Source organism: Malaclemys terrapin, chromosome 2 (genome assembly GCF_027887155.1).
Source record: "Malaclemys terrapin pileata isolate rMalTer1 chromosome 2, rMalTer1.hap1, whole genome shotgun sequence".
NCBI lineage: Eukaryota > Metazoa > Chordata > Testudines > Emydidae > Malaclemys > Malaclemys terrapin.
Genome location: NC_071506.1, coordinates 229,642,709 through 229,655,103, shown reverse-complemented (window position 1 = coordinate 229,655,103; position 12,395 = coordinate 229,642,709). Strand labels below are relative to the sequence as shown.

At 44.8% G+C, this 12,395-nt stretch overlaps 1 protein-coding gene across 1 annotated transcript in view; it reads right to left on the bottom strand.

The window, feature by feature from the left end:
- TMEM196 (transmembrane protein 196) overlaps positions 1-10,196 on the bottom strand; it is a 107,851-nt gene extending 97,655 nt beyond the window's left edge. Inside the window, exon 1 of the mRNA XM_054018651.1 lies at positions 10,178-10,196. The gene's annotated coding sequence lies outside the window, so the exon portion shown is untranslated. The remainder of the gene's footprint in view (positions 1-10,177) is intronic.
- Positions 10,197-12,395: the final 2,199 nt, after the last annotated feature.

The window sequence follows — 12,395 nt, the reverse complement described above, 5'->3', positions numbered from 1 at the left end:
ATTAAAAGAAATATTTTGCCCTCTCATTGCTTTCTTTTTATCTCCTCTCACTTTCAGTTGGAAAGTATTGTTTCTAAAATAGCTGCTGGCAATAACCCCCCCAAGCCTGGCATGATTGCATTACAAAATGGCTGGAAAGAGGCTTTTCTTGTTTGTTTTTCCCCACAAAACTCTGATAATAGGGATGATTATGGCTGGATTAGATACAGTAAACAGGAATGGAGATACAGTAAACTAATACACAACACTAACAATGGTTGTGGTAAAAATACTGGTGCCACTTTTGCTAGTAATACTTAGCAGCAAGTAACCTCAAAATCTATTAAGTTCTGGGTGGGCTGTGAAATGCATTGCTGCTTTTCCCAAGTAGCATTCCCAAACCTTGACGTAATCTGCCCTCAGTACATGAATGATGGCATTATCAGTTCCTTTGGGCTTTCCCTTGCCTGGTTTCTGTATGCATCAATTCTTTATTATTATTATTATTATTATTATTATTTATTTCTTGCAATTCTCATTTTTATCTCTAATGACTTTAATAGTCCTTTTCCTATTCTGAGTCTCACAATACTCTTGAGGTATTATAGGCAGGGCTGGTAGCGCCACCTGTTATTAAGATTGCCTGACACTTCCCAGTTTTTAGTTGTTTGTAACTGCCAATCTTTAAGCTCAACTGACATTTTCAGTGTGGGGAGTCTACCTATATTTGAAAAATTTCAGCCAAACAATCTCTGCCATTTCAGAAAACAAAGCTAGAACAAAGACCTGGATCCCTTCATCTCACACTTGAGCTGTCCTTCCTTATGGAGGTCTTTACTTCTCTCACACTCTCTGCCCTGGATCAGACTGTGGTGGGAGGTGTTTGGATTCTCCTTTCCTGTTCCTGTCACTTCCAAACTCTCTTCCCTTCCTTCCTTCCCACTCTTTCTCCTCTTTTGAGCAACACTGCATCTGAACATAACATAAGAATGACCTTACTGGGTCAGACCAAGGGTCCATCTAGCCCAGTATCCTGTCTTCCAACAGTGACCAGTGCCAGGTGCCCCAGAGGGAATTAACAGAACAGGTAATCATCAAGTGATCCATCCCCAGTCGCTCATTCCCAGCTTCTGGCAAACAGAGGCTAGGGACACCATTCCAGTCCATCCTGGCTAATAGCCATTGATGGACCTATCCTCCATGAATTTATCTAGTTCTCTAGAAAGGAGTTCCATAGGTTGACTGTGCATTGTGTGATGAAATACTTCTTTTTATTTGTTTTAAACCTGCTGCCTATTAATTTCATTTGGTGAACCTTAGTTCTTGTGTTATGAGAAGTAGTAAATAACACTTCCTTATCTACTTTCTCTACACCCGTCACCATTTTATAGACCTCAATCATATCTCCCCTTAGCCGTCTCTTTTCCAAGCTAAAAAATCCCAGTTTTACTAATCTCTCCTCATACAGAAGCCGTTCCATACCCCTAATAAGTTTTTGTTGCCCTTTTCTGAACCTTTTCCAATTCCAATATATATTTTTGAGATGGGGTGACCACATCTGCATACAATATTCAAAATGTGGGCATACCATGGATTTATATAGAGGCAACATGATATTTTCTGTCCTATTATCTATCCCTTTCTTAATTATACTCAGCATTCTGTTCACTTTTTTGACTGCCACTGCACATTGAGTGGATGTTTTCAGAGAACTATCCACAATTACTCCAAAGATCTCTTTCTTGAGTGATAACAGCTAATTTAGACCCCATCATTTTATATGTATAGTTGGGATTATGCTTTCCAATGTGCATTACTTTGCATTTATCAACATTAAATTTCATCTGCCATTTTGTTGCCCAGTCACCCAGTTTTGAGAAATCCTTTTGTAGCTCTTTGCAGTCTGCCTGGGTCTTAACTATCCTTAGTAATTTTGTATCATCTTCAAATTTTGCCACCTCGCTGTTTACCCCTTTTCCCAGATCATTTATGAATACGTGGAATAGGACTAGTCCCAGAACAGACCCCCTGGGGGACACCACTATTTACCTCTCTCCATTCTGAAAACTGAGCATTTATACCTACCCTTTGTTTCCTATCTTTTAACCAGTTACCAGTCCATGAGAGCACCTTCCCTCTTATCCCGTGGCAGCTTACTTTACGTAAGAGCCTTTAGTGAGGGACCTCGTCAAAGGTTTCTGAAAATCTAAGTGCACTATATCCACTGAATCCCCTTGGTCCACATGCTTGTTGACCCCCTCAAAGATTCTAGTAGATTGGTGAGGCATGATTTCCCTTTACTAAAACCATTTTGACTTTTCCTCAATAAATTTATGTTCATCTATATGTCTGACAATAATGTTCTTTATTATAGTTTCAACCAGTTTGCCCAGTACTGAAGTCAGGCTTACAGGCCTATAATTGCCAGGATTACCTCTGGAGCCCTTTTTAAAAATTGGCATCACATTAGCTATCCTCCAGTCATCTGGTACAAACGCTGATTTAAATGATAGGTTACAGACTACAGTTAGTAGTTCCGCAATTTCACATTTGAGTTCCTTCAGAACTCTGGGTGAATACCATCTGGTCCTGGTGACTTACTGCTGTTTAATTTATCAATTTGTTCCAAAACCTCCTCTAATGATACCTCAATCTGGGACAGTTCCTCAGATCTGTCACCTAAAAAGAATGGCTCAGGTTTGGGAATCTCCCTCACATCTTCAGCTGTGAAGACCGATGCAAAGAATTCATTTAGTTTCTCCGCAATGGCCTTATTGTCCTTGCATCCTCCTTTAGCACGTCGAACATCCAGTGGCCCCACTGGTTGTTTAGCAGGCTTCCTGCTTCTGATGTACTTAACATTTTTTTTTGCTATTACTTTCTGAGTCTTTGGCTAACTGTTCCTCAAATTCTTTTTTGGCCTTCCTAATTGTATTCATTTGCCAGTGTTTATGCTCCTTATGGGGGGGAGTGATAGCTCTGTGGTTTGAGCATTAGCCTGCTAAACCCAGGGTTGCAGGTTCAATCTATGAGGGGGCCACTTAGGGATCTGGGGCAAAATCAGTACTTGGTCCTGCTAGTGAAGGCAGGGGGCTAGACTTGATGACCTTTCAAGGTCCCTTCCAGTTCTAGGAGATAGAATATCTCCATCATTTCATTTCATTTCTATTTTCCTCACTAGGATTTAACTTCCACTTTTTAAAGGAAGTCTTTTTGCCTCTCACTGCTTCTTTTATTTTGTTGTTTAGCCACTGTGGCTCTTTTTTTGGTTCTCTTTTTATGTTTTTTTAATTTGGGGGATACATTTAAGTTGAGCCTCTATATGGTGTCTTTAAAAAGTTTCCACGCAGCTTGCAAGGATTTCACTTTTGGCACTGTACCCTTTAATTTCTGTTTAACTAACCTCCTCATTTTTGTGTACTTCCCCTATCTGAAATTAAATGCTACATGTTGGGCTGCTGTGGTGTTTTTCTTGCTACAGGGAGGTTAAATTTAATTATATTGTGGTCACTATTACTAAGCAGTCCAGCTATATTCACTTCTTGGACCAGATCCTGTGCTCCACTTAGGACTAAATCAAGAATTGCCTCTCCTCTGGTGGGTTCCAGGACTAGCTGCTCCAAGAAGCAGTCATTTAAGGTGTCAAGAAACTTTATCTCTGCATCCCGTCCTGAGGTGACATGTACCCAATCAATGAGGATAATTGAAATCCCCCATTATTATTATTGAGTTTTTTATTTTAATAGCCTCTCTAATCTCCTTGAGTATTTCAGTCACTATCACCATCCTGGTCAGGTGGTCGGTAATATATTCCTCCCTTATATTCTTATTATTAGAGCATGGAATTTCTATCCATACAGATTCTATGGTACAGTTTGATTGATTTATGATTTTTACTTCATTTGATTCTATGCTTTCTTTCACATATAATGTCACTCCCCGACCAGCACGACCTGTTCTGTTCTTCCGATATATTTTGTACCCTGGAATTACTGTATCCCATTGATTATCCTCCTTCCACCAAGTTTCTGTGTTGCCTATTATATCAATATCCTCATTTAATATGAGGCACTCTAGTTCACCCATTTTATTATTTAGACTTCTAGCATTGGTATATAAGCACTTTAAAAACTTGTCACTTTTTAGTTGTCTGCCATTACACGATGTAATTGAATGGGACCCTTTTTTATTTGAGTGTTTCTGATCAGACCCTGCCAGTATTTTATCATTTTCCATCCTCTCGTCCTCACTAGCACAAAGAGATTCGCTATTAATAAATCCTTGCCTAAGGGATGTCCGAACCACATGCTCCTCCCCACCTGTTGGCTTTCCCCCAGCCCTTAGTTTAAAAACTGTTCTACAATCTTTTTAATGTTAAGTGCCAGCAATCTGGTTCCATTTTGGTTTAGGTGGAGCCCATCTTTCCTGTATAGATTCTCCCTTTCACAAAAGTTTCCCCAGTTCCTAATAAATCTAAACCCTTCCTCCTTACACCATCGACTCATCCACTTTGCATTGAGACTCTTTGCAGTTCTGCCTGTCTGTCCTAACTGGCCCTGCGCGTGGAACTGGGAGCATCTCAGAGAATTCTATCATGGAGCTCCTGGACTTCAATCTCTTACCTAGCAGCCTAAATTTGGCCTCCAGGACCTCTCTCCTATCCTTCCCTATGTCATTGGTACCTACATGTACCACAACCACCGGCTCCTCCCCAGCAGTACACATAAGTCTATTTAGATGTCTCCAGAGATCCGCAACCTTCGCACCAGGCAGGCAAGTCACCATGCGTTTCTTCCGGTCATCACAAACCCAGCTAACTGTGTTTCTAATGATCAAATAGCTACTAATACCTGTCTCTTCCTAATAGCTGGATTTTCCTCCCTCAGTGGGAGAGGATACCACAACGTCATCTGGAAGGAGGGTCCCAACTATGAGATTGTTTCCCTCTGCTCCAGTTAGATGCTCTTCTTCCCTGAGACTTTCATCCTCCTCAACAGCACGGAGGCTGTCAGACCAGGGGTAGGACCGTTCTACTGTCCCAGAAAGTCTCATCTATGTACATCTCTGTCTCCCTCAGCTCCTCCAGTTCAGCCACTCTGGTCTCCAAAGCCTGTACATGGTCTCTGAGGGCCAGAAGCTCCTTGCACAAAATGCATATATACGCCACCTGCCCACAGGGCAGGTAATCATACATGCTGCATTGGGTGCAATAAACTGGGTAGCCCCCACTCTGTTGCTGGACTTCTGCCTGCATTCTCTTTTTACTCTTGCAGCTGGTTCCTTTGTTGTTGTTTTGTTTATATCAACGGAGTATTTTTGGCTCTTAAGTTTAAAGTATGTTGAGTTCTAGCCCCTGCTCACACTCCCACAGTAAACTCCCTCGCAAAACTCCCCTGTTAGTTGCTCCTGTTCGCTAGCTCCTCTGGTCACTTAGGAGTGGGCTTTTTAAAGCCCTGGTCTCCCTGAGTAGCCCTAGGTAGCCCCACACCCTGATTAAGGGTTGATGGGTGCTAAAAGGGTTAGGGATCACAGCCTCATTAAGAAGCTCTCAGCCTTGCCTAGCAGGCCGCTAGGCTCAGCACACACATGCTCAGTACATGTGCACAGAAGCAGTAGATTCACAGCCCCCCAGGGTCACGTAATCGCTCCTCCTTCACCTGGAGAACTCCCTTGCAAAACTCCCCTGTTAACCGCTCCTGTTCGCTAGCTCTGACTCTTTTTTCCTCCCATCCTCCCTATTGCAATCACTACTGCCCACCCAGCTCCTCCCCATCAGCCTTCCTCTCTGATCTTAACACCTGATGGCCTCTCTCCTCCTCCTCACAGTGTCCCATATTCAGTGTTGGTGACTTCAGCTTCCAGGTTGATGACCCATCCAACCCTTAGCTGCACATTTCCTTGCTATCACCACTTTGTTCACCCTGCAGCCCTGGTTCAAATCGCCCATTCACTTGACTTGGTCTTCACCAAGTGCTTCACTCTCTGATGTCTGTTGCGGAGCTCTCCCTCTCTGACCAAACACCTGATCTCTTTCAGTATCAATCATCTTCCCACCCCCCACACACACACCATGCAACTCAGCCTTTCTGTGACTTCCATGTTGATGATTTCTCATCTGGTCCCAGTGCTCTCCTCCCTGCCCTCTCTTTCTTTGCTTATATTAATATGGTTGTTGACTCTTTCCATGCTTCATAAGAATGGCCATACTGGGTCAGACCAAAGGTCCATCTAGCCCAGTATCCTGTCTTCCGACAGTGGCCAATGCCCGGTGCCCCAGAGGGAAAGAACAGAACAGGTAATCATCAAGTGATCCATCCCCTGTTACCATTCCCAGCTTCTGGCAAACAGAGGCTAGGGACACCATCCCTGCCCATCCTGGCTAATAGCCATTGATGGACCTATCCTCCATGAATTTATCTAGTTCTTTTTTGAACCCTGTTATGGTCTTGGCCTTCACAACATCCTCTGGCAAAGAGTTCCACTGTGCATTCTATGAAGAAATGCTTCTTTTTGTTTGTTTTACTTCGGTCTCCTCCATCCTTGACTCTTTTGCCCCTTTCTCCTACCACAAGGTCCACTCAGCTCATCCCCAGCATCTACTCCCTCTCACCCTGCACTTGTGCTGTGGAGCACCTCTGGTGGAAATCCCATGACCAAGCTGACTTCCTTCATTACAGATTTGTCCTCTCTTCCTTCAGTTCTGCCATGTTTCTAGTCATATAACTCTACTTTTCCAACTTAACCACTTCCCATGTCTTCATTCCTAGCCACCTTTTCAACAACTTTTGACTCACTCCTCAAACCCTCCCTATGTCCTGTCACTTTGCTTTCCACATAGGACCTCACTGATTTCTTCTGCAAGCAAACTGATGTGACCTCCCTCCTACAACTCCCTCTTCCTTCTCCCTGTCACAGATGAAGACGTTTCTCAGCTACTCTGACCCCTTCACTTGCTCCAGTGACTCCACCCCATCTCCAGATCTCCCTCATCCCATCCCTTACTCTTCTCCTTAACCTTCCATTCTTCTCTGGCTCTTTCCCCTTCTGGCTGTGAAGCCTTCGTTCACCCCTCAGCCTTTTGTGCATATGCATTATGATCCAGTCCTTAGTTACACAATCACATACTGGTTTTTTTCCATGAGACCCCTACCTGATGCAATGCACAGGATTGACTTGCTCTGCGAATGGTTGTGTAGTGAAGGAGGCTGTGGTCTGTAGGACCTCTGGTTCATTTGTTGTCTAAGTTGGAGGGTGTGTGGTGTATGAGATATAGGATATGCAAGAAGAGAAAGGAAGGTCTCAAGGTACAGGCAGATGAATACTGCTCTGTAGAACTGGGTGATTTCCCTGTCTCTTCCCTAGATTCCTGTGTGGTTAAGCAAGCCACTTATAACAAACCTTTTCACATGTGATCATTAATTGTGTGTTCCTCATTTTCTGGGTGCCTGATTTGAGATAATGGGCTCTCATTTGATGAGCACTGTAACTGAATTCCATGGGAGCTGTGCTTTGAACATACATTATATAATGTTCAAGTACTCCAAAAATTAGGTCCTAGACATCTTAAATTGGGTGCCCCAAATTAGTGGATACTTCAAACTTAACCTCTCTATGCTTCAGATCCCCATCTGTAAAATGGGGATAATAATACCCCTTCAAGGTGTGTTGGGGAAATCAATGCTTGTGGAGCACCACTATAAGCGATAAGCACCATAGAAAAGCCCATGAAGAAATGAATAAGCAGGGTTTAATTAGTATGCAGTAAATGAGGCAGGGCACACACTGAATAACAAAGAGAAAACAAAATATTGAATAGCTGCTCGTTAATTGAGCACCATGCATCCTGAGCACTGAACGAGGTATGAGTTTTGTGAGGGGAAAAATAGTATGTGATCATGCAGTTAAGGACTGTACCATAATGCAGAGGCACATGGGGGCGAATTAAGGTTGACTGCACAACTTTAATTCTGGCATTACCTAGCTTTTGAGTGTGTTGCAATCCTAATCATGTTCTTTAAGCATAGTTTTGTGTGTATAAATACATCAGATTCTACTTATTAACAACCTCCCACTTCTCAGCATAATGTTGCTGTTACCCAAGAGTTGCCAATAAGCAAAAGGCAGGTTTGCAGAACTGCAGCTGGGGAAGGAAGTGCTGGGACATGCCTTCCTTGGCTGCAGCCCTGCAAACCTATCTGTGGCTGGTGCTCAGTTCATCCAGCCATTCTTTCCTTGGCTGCAACCCCACAAACCTGCCTGCAGGACTGCAGCCAGGGAAGGAAGGACTGGGGCATGCTGAGTATGGGTCCTGGTGCCTGTGCAGGGTTTAGCCAGGACTGCACAGGGAGAGGTACTGTTCAGCTCTGCAGGCCCCTGGCACCCCAGTTCACGGTAGAAAGCCCAGGCATCCGGGCGGCAGCCTCTCCCACCTAGACACTCCTGCCCCACCTGCAGTCTACCATTCTAGCTCACAGCACCAGTACTCCGGCAGGGGATCCTCCATTAGGCAGGTCCCTGGCCACAGGCTGGTTTGCAGGGGCTGCAGCCAGGGACTTTCTTCCAAAAAATGTTGTCAGTCAGTAGCATGTCTGTTGCCAATAGCCAACTCCCCATTAACATTAAAGTCAATGGGATGGGATTGGTGCCCAGAAAAATGTTGCTATTCAGCAAAAGTTGTTAATATTGGAATTGCTATTAAGAGGCATCTACTGTGTGTGTGTGTGTGTGTGTGTGTGTGTGTGTATTGTGACGTTGCACTCTATATGATTTTATGAAAATACGCTAATGAGTTTGAATATAATGTAACTGGAATGCAAAAGGTCTCTTGTAAGGTATCATTACAAAGCTTATAATCTACTGAATGTGTTCATCCTATTTGTATAAATGTATCACTTGTATCTGAAACTAGAAATATGAAATATAACTCTGAGGGCCTATTGTAATTATGCAAAGTGTGGGCCATTAATGGTGGTTTGGAATCTTGATGGCTCCCATCAACCAGGACAATTGACTGCAAATGACTGTTTTAATTGTAAGTCTTCCTGTATATGTATGTGTTGGCAAGTGGGTAATGAAGTCTTACAGTGACATGTGATCATGTCACCTGAACTGGAATCTATCTTTTACCTGGTGCTTTTCCATTGAGAAGGAGGGGATGAGAACCCAGAGAAGGACAAAGGAGTCCTGCCTTATGCAAAAGATATATAAGTGGGTGCCATCATGAGAAATCCCCTAGCTGCCACCTGAGCTGGAACAAGGGCTGTACCAGGGGAAAGGATTTTCTTTCATAGACTGGATCCTAGGAAGGCATCCAGTCTATGAAAGAAAATTATTGATACATCTCTGAGGGTGAGATTTTATCTGTATTCAGTTTTATTATTGTATTCGACTTAGATTTGCGTGTTTTATTTTATTTTACTTGGTAATTCACTTTTGTTCTGTCTGCTGTTACTTGGAACCACTTAAATCCTAGTTTCTGTATCTAATAAAATCACTTTTTACTTATTAATTAACCCAGAGTATATATTAATACCTTGGGGGGACAAACAGCTGTGCATATCTCTCTATCAGTGTTATAGAGGGTGAACAATTTATGAGTTTACCCTTTATAAGCTTTATACGGGGTAAAACTGATTTATTTTTGGGGTTTAGACCCTATTGGGAGTTGGGCATCTGAGTGTTAAAGACAGGAACACTTCTTAAGTTGCTGTCAGTTAAGTCTGCAGCTTTGGGGCATGTGGTTCATATCCTGGGTCTGTGTTGGAGCCGACAGGTGTGTCTGGCTCAGCAAGACAGGGTGCTGGAGTCCCAAACTGGCAGGGAAAGCAGGGGCAGAAGTACTCTTGGCACATCAGTTGGCAGTTCCCAAGGGGGTTTCTATGATCCAACCCATCACATATATATAAAAATCTATAGTGTGGATGTGGATGTATATATAAATTGCCCACTCATTGGTGGGTCTTCCTCAGCAGCTCTTGCTGATCTAATCCCCACCACACGATAATAGCATTTGCTGCAGTCATGTTGTTGACTCAGCTTTGTTATCTCTAGACCAAAACCTTGTAATATAATCTGAGCAGAGGAAAAGTACGGTGCTACAAATCATTAGCATAATCCGATCAGAGACCTTCAAGTACATTAGACATGGAATCAGACTCAAAGGTACCCTGTAACTTGAGGTCTCTGGAACACGACTTACCAGTCTTTAGGCTTCCGCAGTGCTCCCTGGTGGCACCGCTTTGGCAATAAGGCACTGTATCCGTACATTTGACTGAGTGCTCGAGCTTCTTCCTCTATCCCTACTGAGCTGCCTCTCAGGTCAGAGCTTTGGTTTTGTTCTCTTGGGACTATTCCCCCCGGGAATGTTCTCAATTACAGCCACCCTTAGCTTAAATAAAGCATTTGGAGGCAGGAAACAGAGAAAATCAAGTATTTCAAGTAGAAGTTAAGCAGCGTAAACATGGCTATGCAAAGCCAAGCTAGCCAAAATAAATCCTGTCGTTAAAAGCCATTAATTAAACAGGATTAAAAATCTTGCCTCTCACTCTGTGACTGAGTCAGAACCTCAGCTGGTGTAAATTGGTGTCACCTCACTGAGGTCAGTAGAACGACACTGATTTACACCAATTGAGAATCTGGCTTTTAGGCTATGTTTACACGTGAAGAGGGGTGTGTGATTCCTATCTTAAGTAGACATACTTGTGTTATCTCCTTGAGCCAGCATGCCTCAAATAACAGTGTAGCTGCGGTGGCATGGGCCGCATCGCTGCCCTGACTACAAACTCACTGAGGTCCCATATGTACAGAGTCTGGGGGGTAGCCTGTGCCACCACTCATTGCCACCTGTGCTACCACAGCTACCCTACTATTTTTAGCAAACTAGCTGGATGACAGCTAGCGTAAATATGTCTGCCTGAGCTGGGAATCACACCCCCAGCTCCAAGTGTAGACCTAGCCATAGTCATTTAACAATGGCTGGGACAAAGTGCTGTGGGGGTAGGAGAAGGAACGGGATGGTCCTGTGATCTTTTCATCTCTAATTTCTGTTTTTCTTCTGATAGGAGATATTGATCCTGTAGCTTTACAATGTGACAAACTTTAATCATGATCAGGATAACATAAAACTCTAAAGGAGGACACTCGCTCAGTCATCATAAGCCTTTACTCATGAGGGAATTCTGCACCAAAACATAAATTCTGCACACAGTATTGTAAAATTCTGCATATTTTACTTGTCAATAAGTAAATGTGGAGGCTCCAGCATGGCAGCGGGAAGCACAGGCCACTGGCTTCATGGAGGTGGGAGATCACCCTGCAGCTCCCCTTTCCCGCCCCCAGGACAGGGACTTGACAATGAGGCTGCACCCAATCCTGACACAGCGCAAGGGCTGGGCCTGCCCCCCGAAACACCCTGGGGCCCTGCCCCTCTGCGCCAGGTGCACCAGGTGTGGGCAGGGAGGCTCAGCCCAGCAGGATCCAAGTGTAAAGGGGCTTAGTGTGGGGGGGATCCAGGTTTGGGGTAAGAGGGTTCTGTGTGGGTCAGTTTGGGTGTGGGCAGCTCAGTGGGGGATCTGGATGCACAGGGGCTCATTGGGGGTTTCTGGGTGCAGGGGCAATGGGACTCTGCAGGGATGGCCAGGTGAAGGTAGTTGGGGCTCAATGGGGGGGTCTGGGTGTGGAGGTTTCGGGGGGGCAGATGGGGCTCATTGGGGTGGGGGACCGGGTGCAGCTTGTTGTGGCTCAGTGGGGTGGGAATTTGGAGGTCTCTTCAGGGTAGTCCAGGTTCAAGGGGGTGAGGCTTGTCTGGTTGGGGGTGGGGGTCAATGGCCCTGCTTAATGGGGTGGCCCCAGCTACTGCCAAGAGGATGCCGCATGCTGGGCTCCCCCCCCACGATTCCCCTATCCCCCCCAATTCCCCTATCCCCTTCTCTTCCACATCCCTTCTCCCTACCTCTCCTCTCCCCATCCCACCCCTTCTTTCCCCTTGCCCTGCCCCGCCGCAGGCACTCACAGTTGTACAGAAAACACAGAATGGAAGCACAACTGACACTAGGAGCAAGAAAGTGCTCAGCAGAGCTGAGCAACACCCTCTTTCATCCCAGAAGCTCTGCGCTCGCAGAAATGCAGGGAAAGGCAGGACCCCACATGCCCCCCGTGCCTCATCTCTGTTTAAGTAGCAATGACCCCCAAACTATGCCCATGGGTGTCCCCAGTCCCCCCTCCTCTCCCCAGCATGGCTTTCCTTTGCTTCCCTGTCACTTTCTGCAGGGAAGCAAAGAAATCTGTGGAAGGACATGTTTTCTGCGCATATGCAGTGGCGCAGAATTCCCCCAGGAGTTTGTTATATATAGGAGGGATAGCTCAGTGGTTTGAGCATTGGCCTGCTAAACCCAGGGTTGTGAGTTCAATCCTTGAGG